This window comes from Lithobates pipiens, unplaced genomic scaffold, assembly GCF_037356315.1.
Source record: "Lithobates pipiens isolate NorthernLeopardFrog02 unplaced genomic scaffold, aLitPip1_a1.2 Scaffold_3, whole genome shotgun sequence".
Lineage (NCBI taxonomy): Eukaryota > Metazoa > Chordata > Amphibia > Anura > Ranidae > Lithobates > Lithobates pipiens.
The window spans coordinates 34,119,303-34,139,734 of NW_027507790.1; positions in this window are offsets into that span (position 1 = coordinate 34,119,303).

A 20,432-nucleotide genomic window follows, 5' to 3' on the forward strand; every position below is an offset into this window, starting at 1 on the left:
GCTTGCCTCTGACCTGATCCTGGATTTTGCTCATACTTCTGCTCAACCATGCCTGACCTCAGCTCTGTTCTTGACATGAATCCTACTTATGGCTAACCCTGTGACTATGCTTCTTTTTGTGATTCGGCTCTACACTATTCCCGAGTGCTTGTTCTAGTGGTATAAGGATGTCTACAGAGTTTTTTTGTGTTGGTAAATATTCAGGCTTGGCTGGCAACCAAACCTGAGTGTGTTTTTCTTCTGGGTCAGGGCTTGAGTGACTCAGGGAGAGCTGGGTGACTCACAGGCAGCATCACTGAGATCACCCACTTCTTTCCAGAACATGCTAGAATCTTCTGGAAAGGAAGGAGTAGAGAGGTGGAGCTGCCTTGAGTATTTTGTGGGACCTGACCAATCCCCAACTTGGATTAGCAGGGTCAGGCCCCCTCAAATGCTCAGGGTCAGCCCAGCTGGGGAGGAGTTGGTATGGGTTTGAAGATGGAGATGGAGTGTTAGGCTGTCTGGGCCCTTGAGGGAACTCCCCAATCTCGGGGGTGACATTGAGCTTGGGCTCAGGTGTGGATGGGACCCTTCTAACAGAGGTGTCCTGACCAGGAGTCACAGGAGGAGCAAGAGAGGACAGCAGGAGAACACTGCCAGGCAAGTCTCAAGGAGTTCCACAGAGGCAGCCAATAAGGTGGGAGGGGGGGGGGGGGGTTGAGTGTTTACACAGTCAGGAAGACAGTAGAGGCATGCCTGAGGAATGGGAGAGCGCAGTCTGGGATGGATGCAGAGCCAGTGGAGAGGACTGTGGTGGCACAGGCAGCGGAAAGGGGGAAAGGGGCAGCTGCAGCCAGGGGGGTCTGGAGATGTGGTGCTCGGAGAAGTAGCAACATGGACAGCTATCACTCGGACTACTAGCATTTTTGCTACACCAAAGGGGCCTGTGGCCTTTGCCTGCAAAGGGCATTTGCTTTGGGCCTGGCAGAGTCAGCGTCAGGTCTGCATCACATTGCATTGCTAGCTGGTCCTGTGAGTAAAAGTCTGCAAGCAAGTTTGTGCTGGAGGAAGAGAGGAAATTGTAAATACAGGAAGTGTATATACAGTACCTAACAAAAGCGAGTACACCTCTTACATTTTTGTAAATATTTAATTACATCTTTTCATTATTATTATTATACAGGATTTATATAGTGCCGACAGTTTACGCTGCACTTTACAACATTAGGGTAGATATTACAATACAATACATTTCAAGACAGGGGGAATCAGAGGGCCCTGCTCGTTAGAGCTTACAATCTAGGAGGGAGGGTCAAGTTATACAAAAGGGTAATAGCTGTGGGGGATGAGCTAATGGGGAAAGTAGTGCAGTTGTTAGATGGAGGCAGGACAGGCTTCTCTGAAGAGGAAAGTTTTCAGGGATTGACTAAAAGTGGATACATTTGGAGACATTCTGACAGATTAGGGTAGTGAGTTCCAGAGGATGGGCGAGGCTCGGGAGAAGTCCTTGAGGTGGATATGGGAGGATATGGGAGGAGGTGATGAGGGAGCTATAGAGCAGGAGGTCTTGGGAGGAACGAAGTGGGCGATTAGGTTGGCATTTTGAGGCTAGGCTAGTGATGTAGCTGGGGGCAGGCTTTGTAAGTAAGTGTTACTATTTTGAATTTAATTCGTTGGGCAAGTGGCAGCCAATGGAGGGATTGGCAGTGAGGGGTAGCAGACACTGTGCGGTTTGTAAGGTGGATGAGTCTGGCAGCAGCATGCATGATGGACTGAAAGGGGATAGTCTATTTAAAGGTGAGCCAATGAGGAGGGCGTTGCAGTAGTCAAGGCGAGAGATAACCAGGGAGTGAATCAAGAGCTTTGTGGTTTCATTGGTTAGAAAGGGACGTAGTTTAGAGATGTTTCGGAGGTTGAGGCAGCAAGCTTTGGAAAGTGATTGGATGTGGGGCTGAAAGGAGAGTTCAGAGTCCAGGATAACACCTATCACCCTGACATGTGGGGATGGGTGGATGGTTGTGCCATTGCTCTTGACAGAGAAGTCGGGGAAGAGGCACGTGGGGGAGGAAATAATATAAGTTCGGTTTTGAACAAGTTGAGTTTGAGGAAGTGTTGTGACATCCATATAGATATGTCTGTTAGTAAGTTGGTGATGCGTGAGGAGACTGATGGAGTGAGTTGAGGGGTGGAGAGCTAGATTTGTGTGTCATCAGCGTAGAAATTATATTGAAAGCCGTGAGTGGCTGACCCAGGGAAGAGGTGTAGATTGAAAATAAAAGAGGTCCAAGAACAGAACCTTGGGGGACTCCACCAGAGAAGAGGAGTGAAGGAAGTAGAATTGTAAGTGACACTGAAGGTGCGTTGGGATAGGTAGGATGAGAGCCACTGAAGAGCGCAGTCACGGAGACCGAGAGAGTAAAGTTTTTTTGAGGAGGAGAGGGTGGTCAACCGTGTCAAAGGCAGCTGAAAGGTCCAGAAGTAGAAGTACAGAATAGTGTCCGTTGGTTTTTGCAGTTAGTAGGTCATTTCATGTGAGAACCCTGAAGAAATTACACTTTGCTACAATGTAAAGCAGTGAGTGTACAGCTTGTTTAACAGTGTAAATTTGCTGTCCCCTCAAAATAACTCACACAGCCATTAATGTATAAACCACTGGCAACAAAAGTGAGTACACCCCTACGTTAAAATGTCCAAATTGGGCCGAAAGTGTTAATATTTTGTGTTTGTGTGGCCACCATTATTTTCCAGCACTGCCTTAACCCTCTCGGGTATGGAGTTCACCACAGATTCACAGGTTGCCATTGGAGTCCTCTTGCGCTCCTCCATGATGACATCATGGAGCTGGTGGATGTTAGAGACCTTACACTCCCCCGCTTTCCATTTAATGATGCCCCACAGATGCTCAAAAGGGTTTAGATCTGGAGACATGTTTGGCCAGTCCATCACCTTTACCCTGAGCTTCTTTACCAAGGCAATGGTCATCTTGGAGGTGCGTTTGGGGTTCTTATCATGTTGGAATACTGCCCTGCGGCCCAATCTCCGAAGGGAGAGGGATCATGCTCTGCTTCAGTATGTAACAGTACATGTTGGCCTTCATGATTCCCTCAATGAGCTGTAGCTCCCCAGTGCTGGTAGCACTCATACAGCCCCAGACCATGACACTCCCACCACCATTCTTGACTGTAGGCAAGACACACTTGTCTTTGTACTCCTTACCTGGTTGCCGCCACGCTTGACACCAACTGAACCAAATATGTTTATCTTGGTCTCATCAGACCACAGGGCATGGTTCCAGTAATCCATGTCTCCCAGAGGCTTCCTTCTGGGACGACAGCCATGCAGACCAATTCGATGTAGTGTGCGGCGTATGGTCTGAGCACTGACAGGCTGACCCCCCACCCCTTCAATTTCTGCAGCAATGCTGGCAGCACTCATGCGTCTATCTTTCAAAGACAACCTCTGGATATGATGCTGAGCGCATGCACTCAACTTCTTTGGTCTACCATGCGAGGCCTGTTCTGAGTGGAACCTGTCCTGTTAAACCACTTTACGGTCTTGGCCACCGTGCTGCAGCTCAATTTCCAGGTCTTAGAAATCTTTCTATAGCTTAGGCCATCTTTTTGTAGAGCAACAATTCTTTTTTTCAGATCCTCAGAGAGTTCATGAGGTGCTGTGTTGAACTTCCAGTGACCAGTGTGAGTGACAGCGATAACAAAAAATTTAACACACCCACTCCCCATTCACACCTGAGACCTTGTAACACTAATGAGTCACATAACACCGGGGGGGGGGGGGGGGAATGGCTAATTAGGCCCAATGTGGACATTTTCACTTAGGGATGTGCTCACTTTTGTTGCCATCAGTTTAGACATTAATGACTGTGTGTTATACAAGCTGTACACTCACTACTTTACATTGTAGCAAAGTGTAATTTCTTCAGGGTTCTCACATGAAATGATGTAATTAAATATTTACAAAAAAGTGAGGAGTGTACTCACCTTTGAGATACTGTATATGCACATTCTGTATATACAATTTCCTCTCTTCCTCCAGCACAAAATAAATGAAGATTGTGTGCCTGGCTTGGCAGAGTGACTGACGAACCACAACTATCAGCAGCCCCTACGGGGGTACCACTGCCCAACCATGGCTGGATATTCCAGCCACAAGCTCAGTGCTGACAAGCCACACCCCCTGAACCTGTAGTACATTTGGAGTTCCTCTTTAAGTATGTCTAGTTCATCCTGCAGTATTTCAGTAACTTCCTCCTGTCTCTTGGCACTGTCTGTTTCACTTACAGAGATACCTAGGCCAGGGATAAAAGAAAGGCTATCATTGTCACTTTCAGAAACATGACAGGTGAAATATATACAGTATATGATATCCGTTTTACCTGCCAAAGGATTTCTAAGCCTGTCTGTCCATTCCTGAGATTTACACAGCTCTGCCACACATACTTCTCTGACAGGTCAGGAGACTACATTTTTCTCCAGCTGCAGTTCAGTAGCACTTAAATGCTTAAACTTACTTCCCCCGCCAGCCTGTGAACGGTAAAAGAAGAGGCAGTTGACTGATGAGCCCATCTCTTTGCCACTCTACTGTCTGCTCCAATCAGTATGCTCCTTGCACTGAAGTACAACTAATTGTCTCCTTGTGCTGCTTCTCCCTCCGCCCAGTCTAAGCTCTGCAGTACAGGCACTGCAAGAGGCTGGTACCAAACCAAATTTAAAAACTAATGTAGCATGTGATTGTTTTTTGTGTTTATTGATTAATGTAGCACGCAATTGTTTTTATTTTTAATTATTATAGCACTAATTGTTTTTTAGATATGTTATCAGTCCAGATATAAACATAGGAGTAATCGCACATAGTTAATTAGTAATATCCAAGGTGTCGCGAGGCAAGCACAGTTTATTTATCTTTTCTATTTCTCTGTTTCCCCAAGGGGGGACATCACTCACAGCAGTGGCCTAATTATTATATCCAGATTACCAAGGCGCGAGTGCCACACATTCCAAATTTAGATACTTTCTCTGCTTACATTTAAGAATGTACTAATGATTACAGAGCTGCATTAATTTGTACCTTTTACATCTTCCAGGAATTCTACCTGATTATTCTCAAATTAATTTTACCTGTAATGCCGCTGACACACGATCGGACTATCCCGTGGACTTAGTCTGGCGGACCAGAGTCCGCTGGACAATTCGCCCATGTGTGGGCTCCGGCTGACTTTTTCTTCTCAAAAGTCCGGCGGACTTAGAAAGAAGTCTTGACTCAAAATTGTCTGCCGGACTTGGCAGTCCGGCGGACAATCTGTGTGCTAGTCCACCGGACTTCTCAAATGAACGGACTTGCCCACACATGGAGTAAAGTCTGTTTCCTCCATCCGCGAGATTGACACCTTGCTAGCCCCATCTCCTGGTATGGATTTTAATGGGAACCCCTAAACACAGGTAAAAAAAATGGCATGGGGGTCCCCCAAAGCCCATACAGACCATTATCCAAGCACGCAGCCTGGCCGGTCAGGAAAGGGGTGGGGACGAGCGAGCGCTCCCCCCTCCTGAACCGTACTAGGCCGCATGCCCTCAACATGGGGGGGTGGGTGCTTTGGGGAAGGGGGGCACTGGAAAAGTCTGGGCGTGTGTGGGCAGGTCCGCTCATTCGGAAAGACCTCCGCTGGAAAGTCCGGCAGATTGTCCGCCAGACTAAGTCCGCCAGATAGTCTGATCGTGTGTACACGGCATAAGTGATCTTTTGTGCTAAATGTTGACTCCAGTACTCACAGGGGTATTATTTTGTGAGATGTAAGTGTAATCAGCAAGTCGAGTTCAAGTATAATCAGGTGAACTTGCAGAGCCATCTTAGATTGCCATGGGGGGGAGTGGTAGGACTCCTTAGCATGATTTCATTGTATGTAATTGAGCTTTGAGTTGTTTGGTAAGAGCTTTACAGCCTGAAGAATACTTACACTGAAATGGCAGATGCTTTAATTTTGATCACCTGTTGTTTAAAACTTTACCTTGTGTAATACATACAGTATAATACAAGAAATGTATGCAGGACCTATTATAATATGATTTTCAAATACAGCAACTAGAAAAGAAAAGCACAAAAGTCCAGGTTAATGAAGCTCCAATAAAGCGTATGCTTTAATCAAATGCCTACTCCAAAACTATTTTAGAGTAAAAGAAAATGTTATCTCAAGAGACACATCTTCATTAGGCAGCTGTTCTGTCGAAGACTTTTTAAGTCTTTAGGTTTCTTTTGGAAAAGATTTTACCACACGGATTTTTCAAGGATGCACAAGTGCTTCTTGGTACAAAATTCAGCACAATCATTTACTGAACAAACGATGAAAAGGAATGAATTTCTCGTGGCAACTTCAAAAATCTTTTATAAAAGATGTAGATGAAATAGAAATTCAGTGCTAACAATTTAGAGAATTGCTGGATGACAGACATTTCTTACTGATATTATATATATATATATATATATTCTAGTAAGAAAAAAAATAGGATGTTTAAACAATACCTTAAAAAATCTATCTTTTGACACATAACAAAAATAGCATTTTCTTCAAACTACTACATGTCCTCAGCCTTCGAGGTTGAATGGTGATGAGCGTCAGTTAGGGATGAGCTTGGTGTTCGCATTGAACGCATGTTCGACTCGAACACCGGCTGTTCGCCTGTTCACCGAAATTCTGAACATTATGGGCCATTCGCGCCATGTTCGTGTGGCGCTCACGACCCACAATGCACTGCGCCATCGCAGTGCATTGCTGGCTTATGATTGGCCAACCATGCACTGTGACCCCGCATGCTTGCCCAATCACAGCGCCGGCAGTGAGGAGAGCCATAATCCTGCCTGTGGCCAATTATAGCTCAGGGGGTTTAGTACACACCCCACACTATATAAAGCCATCATCGTGGCGGCCTTGTGTAGTGTGTTGCGGTGTTCAGGGAGAGAGCAGGATAGGCAGGGACAGTGTGTTCTTTTCTTGTGAACCTAGCGCTGTTAAATTGGGTGTTGTGTGCCTCCAGCACAGTATACGCCTGAAGATACCCCTTATTGCAGGTGTTCTGTAATACAGGCATCTGCAGGAGTTAAAGTGGGTGTTGTGTGCCTCCAGCACAGTATACAACTGAAGATAGCCCTTATTGCTGGTGTTCAGTAATACAGGCATCTGCAGAAGTTAAAGTGGGCGCTGTGTGCCTCCAGCACAGTATACACTTGAAGCTACCCTTTACTACTGGTGTTCTGTAATGCAGGCATCTGCAGGAGTTAAATTGGGTGTTGTGTGCCTCCAGCACAGTATACACCTGAAGATACCCCTTGTTACTTGCCCCTTATTGTCCTCTGCCTTCGAGGTTGAATGGTGATGAGCGTCAGTTAGGGATGAGCTTGGTGTTCGAGTCGAACGCATGTTCGACTCGAACACCGGCTGTTCGCCCGTTCGGCTAATTCCGAACATTATGGGCCGTTTGGGCCATGTTCGCGTGGCGCTCATGGTCCACAATGCACTGCGCCATCTCAGTGCATTGCTGGCTTATGATTGGCCAACCATGCACTGTGACCCCACATGCTTGCCCAATCACAGCGCCGGCAGCTAGGAGAGCCATAATTGGCCACAGGTAGGATGCCTGTGGCCAATTATAGCTCAGGTGGTTTAGTACACGCCCCACACTATATAAGGCCACCATCGAGGCGGCCTTGTGTAGTATGTTGCGCCGTTCAGGGAGAGAGCAGGATAGGCAGGAACAGTGTGTTCTTTTCTTGCGAACCTAGCGCTGTTAAAATGGGTGTTGTGTGCCTCCAGCACAGTATACACCTGAAGATAGCCCTTATTGCGGGTGTTCTGTAATACAGGCATCTGCAGGAGTTAAAGTGGGTGTTGTGTGCCTCCAGCACAGTATACACCTGAAGATAACCCTTATTGCTGGTGTTCTGTAATACAGGCATCTGCAGCAGTTAAATTGGGTGTTGTGTGCCTCCAGCACAGTATATATCTGAAGTTACCCCTTATTACTTACCCCTTACTGTCCTCAGCCTTCGAGGTTGAATGGTGATGAGCGTCAGTTAGTTATAAGCTTGGTGTTCGAGTCGAACGCATGTTCGCCGTTCGGCTAATTCCAAACAGTATGGGCCGTTTGCATCATGTTCGTGTGGCGCTCACGGCCCACAATGCACTGCGCCACCGCAGTGCATTGCTGGCTTATGATTGGCCAACCATGCACTGTGACCCTGCATGCTTGCCCAATCACAGCGCCGGAAGCTAGGAGAGCCATAATTGGCCACAGGCAGGATGCCTGTGGCCAATTATAGCTCAGGGGGTTTAGTACATGCCCCACACTATATAAGGCCACCATCGCGGCGGCCTTGTGTAGTGTGTTGCGCTGTTCAGGGAGAGAGCAGGATAGGCAGGAACAGTGTGTTCTTTTCTTGCGAACCTAGCGCTGTTAAAGTGGGTGTTGTGTGCCTCCAGCACAGTATACACCTGAAGATAGCCCTTATTGCGGGTGTTCTGTAATACAGGCATCTTCAGCAGTTAAATTGGGTATTGTGTGCCTCCAGCACAGTATACACCTGAAGATATCCCTTATTGCTGGTGTTCTGTAATGCAGGCATCTGCAGTAGTTAAAGTGGGTGTTGTGTGCCTCCAGCACAGTATACACCTAAAGCTACCCTTTATTACTGGTGTTCTGTAATGCAGGCATCTGCAGCAGTTAAAGTGGGTGTTGTGTGCCTCCAGCACAATATACAACTGAAGCTACCCTTTATTACTGGTGTTCTGTAATACAGGCATCTTCAGCAGTTAAAGTGGGTGTTGTGTAACTCCAGCACAGTATACACCTGAAGCTACCCTTTATTACTGGTGTTCTGTAATACAGGCATCTGCAGCAGTTAAATTGGGTGTCGTGTGCCTCCAGAACAATACACACCTGAAGCTACTCTGTATTACTGGTGTTCTGTAATACAGGTATCTTGTCATGGTTATGCAGTAGAGTTTGTCTGCTTACCTGTCTCCATGTGTTCATCTCTAGAGACCAACCGACCCTCACCTGACTGTTTTTGTAATTCATCCTCTGGCATGGCTCCACTCTAGCTCCTATCAGAGAACTCTATATTAACCTGTGCACTGCAGGCCAACCTTGCTGATCCACTTTGTGTGTTTGGCTTCCTGTTACCTGCCGTGTGCTCTTCTGTTGTTCTGTTACCGACTTTGGCATGTCCCTAACTATCCCTGTTTGCCTGTGATCCTGACCTTTTGGTGTTTCCCTGACTATCCCTGCCTGCTTGTGGCCCCGACCTTGGCTTTATCCCTCACTATCCCTATCCTCCTGTTGCCTACTGTGGGTGTGAGCTGGGGGACCCTGGGGGTCGCGACCTGGAGCCAGTTGCAGCCTAGTCCATCCTCACCACTAGAGGCTCTGGTGAACACCTGCTGGCTCTTAGACTCCGCACCCCAGGGAATCTTACGCTCTAACCTCGGTAGGATCCGTCTTGGTGTTCGGGGGCCCTGCCTTCCTTATAACCTAGACTCCCATCCGCAGCAGTCAGCCGTAGGGTCCACAACCTTGCGGTGCACTCCTGATCCCTACGGTATGCATCTGTCACCTGGCCTCAAGGTGACCTGACACATCTGCAGCAGTTAAATTGGGTGTTGTGTGCCTCTAGCACAATATACACCTGAAGATACCCCTTATTGCTGGTGTTCTGTAATACAGGAATCTGCAGCATTTACAGTGGGTGTTCTGTGCCTCCAGCACAGTATACACCTGAAGCTACACCTTATTGCTGGTGTTGTTCTGTTTCTGTAACACAGGCAGACAGCTGCAGTAATTACAGACGGTGTATTGTGTCATCTGCTCAGTGTGCACCTAAAGCTACCCAATTGCTGGTTTTCCCATCTCCCTGCAGGCCATTACTATGTCTGGAAGGCCAACAAGTAGAGGCAGACAGTCACGAGCCAATAAAAGAGGGCAAGCCGGCTCTGTGTCTAGAGAATACAGTGCTGGTCATGGATGCGGTGCATCGTCATCAGCACGTGGCCATGAGACACGCTTGTCCTTATTTTCAGCAGCTGGACGTGTTGAGCCGCATCATGCCGAAGACTTGGTAGAGTGGATGACCAAGCCTTCCTCATCCTCCTCATCCTCTCTCACTCAGGCTCAGGGTACTAGCAAAGCAGCTGCCAACGCGTTCTCTTCCATCGTCTCAATGTCATCAGTCACTCCTTCCCTAGATCCACCATGTCCTCCTGAGGATTCCCCCGAACTGTTTGAGCACAGTGTTGGGTACAGGAGGATGCCCAGCGTTTTGAAGGCTCTGATGATGATACCCAGCTAGAGGAAGGCAGTAGCGTGAGTGCAGAGAGAGGGGATTCTCGAGAAAGACAGCAATCTGGCAGTCATGTTCCACCAGCTGCAGAATACTGCCAGGTTTGCTCCAGTGATGAAGAGGGAGGGGATGATGAGGTAACTGACTCCACATGGGTGCCTGATAGGAGAGAGGAGGAGAAGGCACATCTCCAATGAGGCAGGATGCCCTCCGGGGGCCAGCTTAGGGGCAGCACACCGACTAAATCACACCGCAGAGCTCCGCCTGTGCAGGGCGCTGCCTCTGCGCGTTATTCCAAAAGTTCTTTGGTGTCTGCCTTTTTTGAGATGAGTGCATCAGATCGTACTGCTGCTATCTGCAACATATGTCTCAAGCATATCTGGCGTGGGCAAAACATCAGCCGCTTGGGCACCACATGCTTGACCAGACATATGTTGACCTGCCATGCAGCTCATTGGCAAGCGTACCTTAAAGACCCACACCAAAGAACAAAGCGGACCTCTTCTTGCTCCTCATCAGCTGGGATCTTCAACCCCACTAGACCTTCAGTCCTCTCTGAAACCTGCACTGAGAGGAATGAAGGTGTAGAATTAGGTGTGTCACAGCCAAGTACTTGCGGGCACTCTGCTAGCAGTACACCCACGTCCAATTGTACCAGGCAAATTTCCCTGCCCATGAACTGTCGAAAGAATTTCACTCCCAGCCATCCACATGCCCAGCGGTTGAATGCTAGCTTGGCTAAATTGCTAGCACTTCAGCTGCTGCCTTTTCAGTTGGTAGACTCGGCCCCCTTCCATGAGTTTGTGCAATGTGCGGTTCCTCAGTGGCAGGTCCCCAAACGCCACTTTTTCTCACAGAAGGCGATTCCGGCTCTCTACCGGCATGTGGAAGGCAATGTCCATGCCTCGCTGGACAGACTGGTCAGTGGTAAGGTGCATATTACCGCTGACTCATGGTCCAGCAGGCATGGACAGGGACGTTATCTTTCACGGCCCATTGGGTCACTCTTTTGGCAGCTGGGAAAGATGCAGGACAAGGTGCAGTAGTGATGGAGGTTTTTCTGCCACCACGCCTCCAAAATACTACTACTGGTTGTGACACGCCTCTCTCCTCCACCCCCTCCTCTTCTTCTTCCTCCATGGCCTCTTCCAGTGCTTTGTCCTCAGAACCAGTGTTGCTCCATAGGCATTCAAGGGGCTACGCAAGTACGCAAGCAAAAAGATGCCATGCCGTGCTTGCGCTGGTTTGTCTGGGGGACAGGAGCCACACTGGGGCAGATATTTTGTCAGCTCTGCAGGGGCAGGCTGAGAGGTGGTTGACACCACGCCAGCTTAAGCCAGGAATGGTGGTTTGCGACAATGGCACCAACCTCCTCTCTGCCCTCTGACAGGGACAACTGACCCATGTGCCCTTTGTGGCTCACATCCTTAACCTGGTGGTGCAGCGGTTCTTGGGCAGGTACCCGGGCATACAGGATGTCCTGAGGCAGGCCAGGAAAGTCTGTTTGCATTTCCGCCAATCATTTAATGCCAGTACTCGGCTGGCTGAACTCCAAAAGGAGTTGAACCTGCCCAAGAACCGCCTTATATGTGACATGCCCACCAGGTGGAACTCAACGTTGGCCATGTTGCAGCAGCTGCACACGCAGCAGAGGGCCATCAATGAGTACCTGTGCGACTACGGCACCCGGACAGGGTCAGGGGAGCTCGTTTTTTTTTTCACCATGCCAGTGGGGCATGATCATGGATGCATGCACTGTCCTGTCACCATTTGAGGAGGCCACGAGGATGGTGAGCAGTGACAGTGCATGCATCAGTGACACTGTACCTCTTGTCCACCTGTTGGAGCATACGCTGTGTGGAATAATGGACAGGGCACTTGAGACAGAACAGAGGCAGGAAGAGGAGGACTTCCTGGCCTCTCAAGGCCCCCTTTATCCAGACAGTGTTTCTGTTGTCCCACCCATCACACAGGAAGAGGACATGGAGGAGGAGGACGAGGAGGAGGCTTGTGTCAGCGTGGAGGTGGAGCCTGGCACACAGCATCAGAAGCAGCAGTCTTTTAGGGATGATTTACAGTCCCAAGAAACAAGTGGACTTGTATGTGGCTGGGAGGAGGTGGATGCGGATCATGTTGTCCTTAGTGACCCAGAGGACTCCGGACCGAATGCCTCAGCTAACTTACGCTGCATGGCCTCCCTGATCCTGCAAAGCCTGCGGAAGGATCCTTGTATTTTTCGGATCAAGGAGAGGGACCATTACTGGCTGGCCACTCTCCTTGATCCACGGTACAAGGGTAAGGTTGCGGACTTGCGCTCTTGCTGTCGCAGAGGGAGCAGAGGATGAGACATCTCCGGGAGGCCTTGCAGAAAGGTCTGTGCAGCGCGTTCCCAGAGAGTGGGAGGTTACAAACTCCGAAGCCTTAGCAACATGTTGTCCAGGACCAGGTCAGTCACAGAAGGAGCGGTGGAGAAGGTGGCCCTCTGACTGATGCGTTAAGACAATTTTTTAGTCCGCAGCCCCAAGTTATGATTGGTTCCAGCAACCATCGCCAGCTTCTGATTTACATGTTGCAGGAATACCTAGGGGCAAGGTCAGACTTGGACACCTTTACCACAGAAAATCCACTGGCTTACTGGGTCTTGAGGATGGATCACTGGCCAGAGCTTGCACAGTATGCAATTGAGCTACTTGCCTGCCCTGCATCCAGCGTTCTTTCGGAACACACCTTCAGTGCTGCTGGAGGCTTTGTAACCGATCACAGGGTGCTCCTGTCCACCGACTCGGTTGATCGACTGACCTTCATAAAGAAGAATCAGTCTTGGATCACCACCAGCTACCAAGCACCTGAAGCTGATGTAACCGAATATTTTTTTTTGAAATGTCACATCTCTTCAAGACTGCCTATACTGATGCTGAGTGACTGTCCTGTTATGTTGACTGTCTATCCTCTTCCTCCTCAATGATCCTGCTGATAGCTTGGAAGAACATTTTTAGTTCTGGGTGACACCACCAGTGGCTAAGGCCCAATTTTTCAGCTCCTGTTTAACAGAGGCATGTAATTACAATTTTTGATGCAATGCTTTGCAGTAGGGCTCATTCCTGCACTCCAACTAGAGTATCTGGGAGAGGTTGCAGTGTCGTGGCACCAGCACCAGTGGCTAAGGCCCAATTTTTCAGCCCTTTTTTAACAGGGGCATGTAATTACAATTTTTGATGCAATGCTTTGCAGCAGGGCTCATTCCTGCACTCCAACTAGAGTATGTGGAAGTGGTTGCAGTGTCGTGGCACCAGCACCAGTGCCTAGAGCCCAATTTTTCAGCCCCTGTTTAACAGGGGCATGTAATTACAATTCTTGATATAATATTTCACAGCAGGACCCGTTCCTGCGCCCACCGAGAGTAACTGTGAAGAATTATAGTGTTGTAGCACCAGCACCACCACCATAACTACCAAAGGCCCAATTTTTCTACCACTGTTAAACAATGGCATGTAATTACAATTCTTGATATAATCGTTCACAGCTCCAGCGCCCACCAAGAGTCACTTTGAGGGCTTACAGTGTTGTGGCAACACCAACACCTTAGGCCCACATTTCTGCAGAGCTTATAGGGCAGGCCCCTACTTTCAAACATCCAACTTACAAAGGTCTCCTACTTGCAAACGGAAGTAGACAACAGGAAGGGAGATGAAAAAACAGGGGTGATAACCCTTCCCTATGTTTTCCAAAAAGCTTAAAAATAGATTTTTTGACTGGAGCTACACTTTAAAAATCTACCAGTTCAAGATTACAAACAGATTCTACTTAACACAACAAACCTACACAGTCCCTGTCTTGTTTGCACCGCCTCTATACTGCTGTTCTGAGTATATAGGGCCTGGTTGCCCCACGCCTTTACTTTTTTAAATTTGGGTACGGGGTTCCCCTTAATATCCATACAAGACCCAAAGGGGCTGGTAATGGGCAGGGGTGGGGGGGTACCCATGGCATTTTTTTCTCAATGATTTTCATCCGTATTGCTGGAACCAGATATCACATTAAAACCGCAAGCAGTTTTAAATTACTTTTTTCCTTTAAATGTCATTTTGTGCAGGAACTGTTCTAAACACAGGAAACATGTGCCACTTATCAGGCATACTATAGACACCCCCCAGGCATGATATTTAAAGGAATATTTCACATTTTTTCACTTTAATCGTCATTAAAATCAGTGCTCCCAAAAAAACTGAAGTTTTAAAAAAAAAATTGCCATTGATCCATGTCTCCTGGGGCAGGAGCCGGTCCCCAAACCCTTTTTAGGACAATATCTTTTATATTAGCCATTCAAATTAGCACTTTTTATTTTGAACGTTCGAGTCCCATAGACTTCAATGGGGTTCTAAAGTTCGAACGAATTTTCGGTTCATTTGAAAGTTCTGGTGCAAACCGAACCGGGGGGGGGGGGGGGTGCGGGGTGTTCAGCTCATCCCTAGCGTCAGTACATGTCAGGGAAACCAGACTCTGTATAATTAAGTTTATTAACACGTTTATTAACAGTGAAACAAAACACATCCAAACACCATCAAACAGAATATAGAGCAAATATGAAGCTATATGAGAACCATAAACCAAAGTCACAAAATACCTAACTAGCAGACCAACTAAGTGACAGAAAACTCAACTAGCAAATAGCAACCAACAATAATACAATATATACAGAAGGCAGGGTAAGACTGAAGATATGCCATCAGTAACAGAGCCAGGGTCATGCATGGAGGATCAGGAAGGAGGAGTAGGGAAAAAATCAGGACAAGGAAGGGGTACATAGGAGATGATTAAAGCAGGTGGAAGAATTAAAATCAAGATCAGGATCAGAGTAATAGGTCACGAGAAGCATGGAACATGGGGCACACAGGCAGAACAAGGAGGCAAGATGGAGCAGCAGAGGAGGGACTAATTACCCTCCCAGTAGCCAGCATCAGATGATGACTAACTGCTGGCTGATGAGAGACACCCACTGGTGAAAACCAGATCTACAACCTACAGGTCTGGGAACCACAGTGCCACCAGCAGGTGATCCAGTAACACTAGTTCTGTGGTAAGCATCACTGATGTCAATATGTCAGTACTGGTTTCTGCATCACTGAGGACAGCCCAGCACTGGAGAAGAGACAAAGAAGAAATTAACCTTACGTGCCACATAACCATCTGGCAGAAACTGGATAAGGTAAGCATATGAAAAAAGAATAACGTACTCACTAGGTGGAGTTTCTGGGGGCAATGAGGAGATTGGAGTTTAAGACCATTTAGAAAGCTCAAAACAATCATATGTGCCTCATAACTAGCTTGTTTACCACAGTATAAAGTTGTCTGCTTTTAACACACCATTACCTTTACCTGAAACCTTTAACAGCAGTAAAAATAGTAGCTAATAGCAGCGTGCCTAGAGAAGGTCAGCCAGTTGTTAATTTACTTGCATGACACTTTAAGTCTCAATGTACTATGACATATTATTTAGGTATGATAAATATTGTAAAGATGGATCTTTATCACTTTGTCATATATAGGGGGTTATTTGCGAAAGGCAAATCCACTTTGCACGGCAAGTGCACTTGAAAGTGCACATGGAAGTACAGTCGCTCTAAATCTTAGGGGTAGATCTGAAATTAGTGGAACCTCTGCTGATTTTATCATCCAATCATGTGCAAGCTAAAATGCTGTTTTTTATTTTCCTTGAATGACCCCTCGGATCTACAGTGACTTTACTTCAAGTGCACTTGCAGTGGAAAGTGAATTTTCCTTTAGTAAATAACCCCCATAGTCTACTTTTGCCTATGTTCATTTTATGCTCTTTTTTTAGGGGTATATGCCCACTGCCCTAAGAAAGCATACTGTTGATGTGGAACAGCCATAGCCAAAAATGGACATTTATTCTTTCTTAACAGCAATGAATGCAGGACAACTTTTTTTTTCTTTCAAGAATAACCTTTAAAACCTTTGTTTACAAACCACAGGTGAATTTGAATTCATATGTAGTTCCACCCCCGGAGGAGAAGCTGGAGGTTTTTGTGTCCCTTCTGCCCTGCACCTGTGATGAACCGCCCTTACCTGGGCCCGAGATCACTGACACACCTTCTACAGTTAAAAAGGGCTTTATTAACCAGAGTAAAGCCCTGTAAGAGAATGGGTTAGTAGACAAGAGTTTCATAGTCAATACAGTTTCACAGTATCACATCAATACAACACAGGGTGTCACTGATCATTCCCCAAATTTGCCTGGGAAGCAACTGTTGTGAAACTAGGCTGGTGTGAGAGAATGACACTAAATATAAAAGAGAAGATAGATACCTAAAGGATCTAGGTGCTGGATAAATCATTTTGCCAACGCCGTAGGGGGTACCGACTCACCTATAGTCAGGTGGTGTCTATCCCTTCAACTCCCGAACATAAGAGAACTGTAAAACAAAAAGTTGTCAAGAAGCCCATAGGAGTTCTAATGAGGAGGAGGAGGCGAATAAGGCAAACCACGGTTCTAGCCTATGTACAATAAATTTTATTGGTAGCAAAAAGTCAAGGGCAAAAATAATTAAGCAGACAACACAGAATAATATAAACCTGTTGCAATGTTGCCAATAAAATCACACACCCGAGTTCAGCAGCACACCACATATAGTCAATGATCAAGTAAAAGTAATGTGAAGGTACATCAGTAGATCAGGTAGTAGTGGGTAGCAGGAAAACCTCAGTGGTGTCAGCCGACATAGATGTCATTAACCTGCAGTAATGTTTCACGCCTTGGCTGTCTGCTTACAGAGAGTCTGTGTATCAGCTTAGGGAACGTGCTCTCACATCTGCATGTTTAAGTAATCTTCTCTCAGCATAGCTCCATCCAAGTCTCTAACAGGAAACCCTATTTAACACCATGCACTGCAAGCCAGCCTTGCCCGAGCGTTTAGGCTCCTCTGTGTGTTTCTTGCCTTGTGCTCTATGTTTGATTCTGTGTACTGACTTTGGCTTGTTCTCCTGACTATCCCTGTCTGCTTGTAGCCCCGACCATTGGCATGTTCTCCTGACCATCCATGTCTGCTTGTTACCCTGACCCTTGGCTTGTCCTTCTGAGGCTCTGGTGAAAACCTGCTGGCTCTTAGACCCTGAGGGCCATGACCTGATGTCCATCCGCACCAGAGGCTCTGGTGAAAACCTGCTTTGTTCTTAGACTCTGAGGGCCATGACCTGGAGTCCATCCTCACCATCAAAGGCTCTGGTGAAAACCTGCTGGCTCTTAGACTCCATGCCCCGGGGAATCTTATGCTCTAGCTCTCTGTTCAATTCTTGTCAGTGCTCAGGTGGAGCTGCTTTCCTGAACCACCCAGAACTCACCTGAAGGGTCCACAAGCTTAGTGGTGTGCTCCTGACCCAAGTGGTGTGCATCTGTCACCTGGCCTCAGGTGACCTGACAGTTTGCTCGGGCCATGGACGTGGCTGATGTGCCGCTACCCACTGATGATCAGCTGCAGGGCGAAGTCCACAGACTCGAGACCCAAGAATCTAATCAGACCGAGGTGATGCAATTCTTTAATGATTTGACTTTCCGCTTTGAACAGCTTCAGGCCTCCTTAGGACCCCCGGTTTGACAACCTTAACTGCAATCTACTGCCATTTCTGTTCCAGTCACAGTCGCAGCCACTAACACTTTGCATTTACCAGCTCTGTCCCATTACTCTGGGGACTCCAAGGCCTGCAGGGGGTTCATTAGCCAGTGTACCATTCATTTTGAATTCCAGCCCCAAAACTTCCCATCTGATCGGACACCAGACAGGAGAATATTTCTAATTCTAATGTAATAGAAACCAATACAGTTCCCTTTAAGCAGAACTTTATAGCAAATAAGGACAGTGGAGGCAATAGCAAAATAGACACTTGAAGGTGCTCTCACCACCCATGAAGATCCTGACAAACTGACTTTCCAAGGTGCTCTCACCATCCACAAAGGTCCTAACAAATTGTCTGGCACCATAATAAAATTGAAGCCAAGGCTCTGAAAGGCATGTCTCCAAAGCAAAGTCTGAAAAAGCTTATCTTTAACTCAGTAGTGAAGTCATCGGAAACACGTGGTTCCCTTAATGGCATTGAATAAGCGGTACAGCATGCAGTTTATAAAGGACCTTATTATCCAGCAACATGCGTAGTAGAAATTCAGTAACAGTAACCCATGGCCTAGGGGGATTCTCTAAAACACTTACACCTTTGCTACAGCACAGCGGCCATATATTTTGAGCAGTTAAAGTGGTTCTAAAGGCTGAAGGTTTTTTACCTCTGCATTTAGGTAAATAACCTTTTGAATGCAGCTTCCCCCAGCCCCCTTTATACTTACCTCAGTCCGAACTTGATCCAACATTGTGCGCAAGAGCACGGGCTCTCCTATCTCTCTCTCTCTCCTCAGTAGACAGTGATGCAGCAGCTGCAGCCCATGGCTCCTGCTACTGGCAATTACAGCCAGTAAGAGGAAGCAGGGGTGAGGGGCTGAGCGGCGCTCTGTGTCAAGTAACTTGCTATGTTTGCACTTGGCTGAGGAAAGGAGTCAGGAGCGCTGGTGGTGACCTGAGAGGTCTTCTCAGGTCCCCACCAGGCACAAAGCAGGTAAGTATAACAGGTAAGTATAACATGTTTGGTATTTAAAAAAAATAAGTGTTTATCGGTCATTTTAATCTGATTGCAACTTTCCTCCTGCAATAGCTCTCTGTCAGTTGACCCACAACAGCAACAGTGTCCTGGGTAGAAGCCTGCAGCGCTATACAGCAGGCCTCTGTGTCTCTTCCTCTCTGAGGGCTACCATATAGCTCAGATACAGCAGCTGCACTCACAGTCCTGGCAGCAGCAATGATGATTGAGCCCTGTCACTGGTTCACAATAGTGGCTCCAGCTGGCACAGCCCAGCCTCCTCTAAACCTGCCACTGACCATCAAGCAGGGAAGGAAAGAGAGAGAAAATAATATTTGGTATTTTAGTGCTGCTAGGCACTGAAATATCCATAATGCTGCTAAGATCACTGTGACACTCTGCACTCATCTGCTGGTATATAATTATGAATAAGAGTGTGATTCATTTCTGAGTCGTTTGTTGAAAAAACAGTACATTGTTATGTGCTTTATTGTGGTAAGTTTTAGGTGTTTATATTTAAAGTGTATCCAAGGTCAACATTTCAAACCATATATTCATTTCCACATTGTATTTAAATTATTTTTAGCCTACACCAAGTTTGAAAACATACTTGTTCAAGAATCTTACTAATTTACTTCCTCTGTGAGATGTGTTCACAATACCCTATTAGTAGGCACTGCTGTGTCACACAATTCACAGAGCCTGCCTTCTGAACTGCAGAGGAGCTGACAGAAAGCTTTTCAGGAGGTGGAATCAGCTTGCATATAGCCAGGCACCATGGGCTATGTAGTCCTTAGAAATCGTAAGTTAACCAAAGGAACGAGCAGAGTAAAAGCTGCAAGCCAGGTGGGGTATCCAGGAAGTCTTGGAAATTTCTTCAAGTAAGTTTATATTGGATTATCAAAAATAATAATAATTTATTTCTATTGTAATGTTATTATTATAAAATGAAAGTGCATGATGTGACTATGGGTTTGCTCTATAAACCACTTAATCTCTGCTCTAAGCCATAAACCCAAAAATTTTCAGTGGCTGTTAATCGCTGGTATGACATGTAGAGTGAGGGCGGAAGGAATTTAAACTTAATTTTTAGTATTGGCATTGTAGCCACCTATATAAAGCACATCTCCGACCATGTAATGATGAAACATGCCGACCAAAGTGGTAGTCACACATGTAACCCTAAAGTGGTGTTTTTTTACTGTGGTTCTAACATTTTTATCTAATATGAGTATATCTTGAATAAAATTATTTTGATTTTATAATCATACTACACTACGGAGGTTATGGACACTGGGGATTGGTATAGTATATGTGGATTGTTATGCAAGTGTAAATAGTGCATGCATTTGGGAATTGGGCTAAAACATGCTACAGAATAATCCTCTTTCCTGTTTTTTTTGTGTTTTAATACTTGTCCTGAGCATATGTGGAATGAAACCAATTGTGTATTCATAGGCATAAGAGAG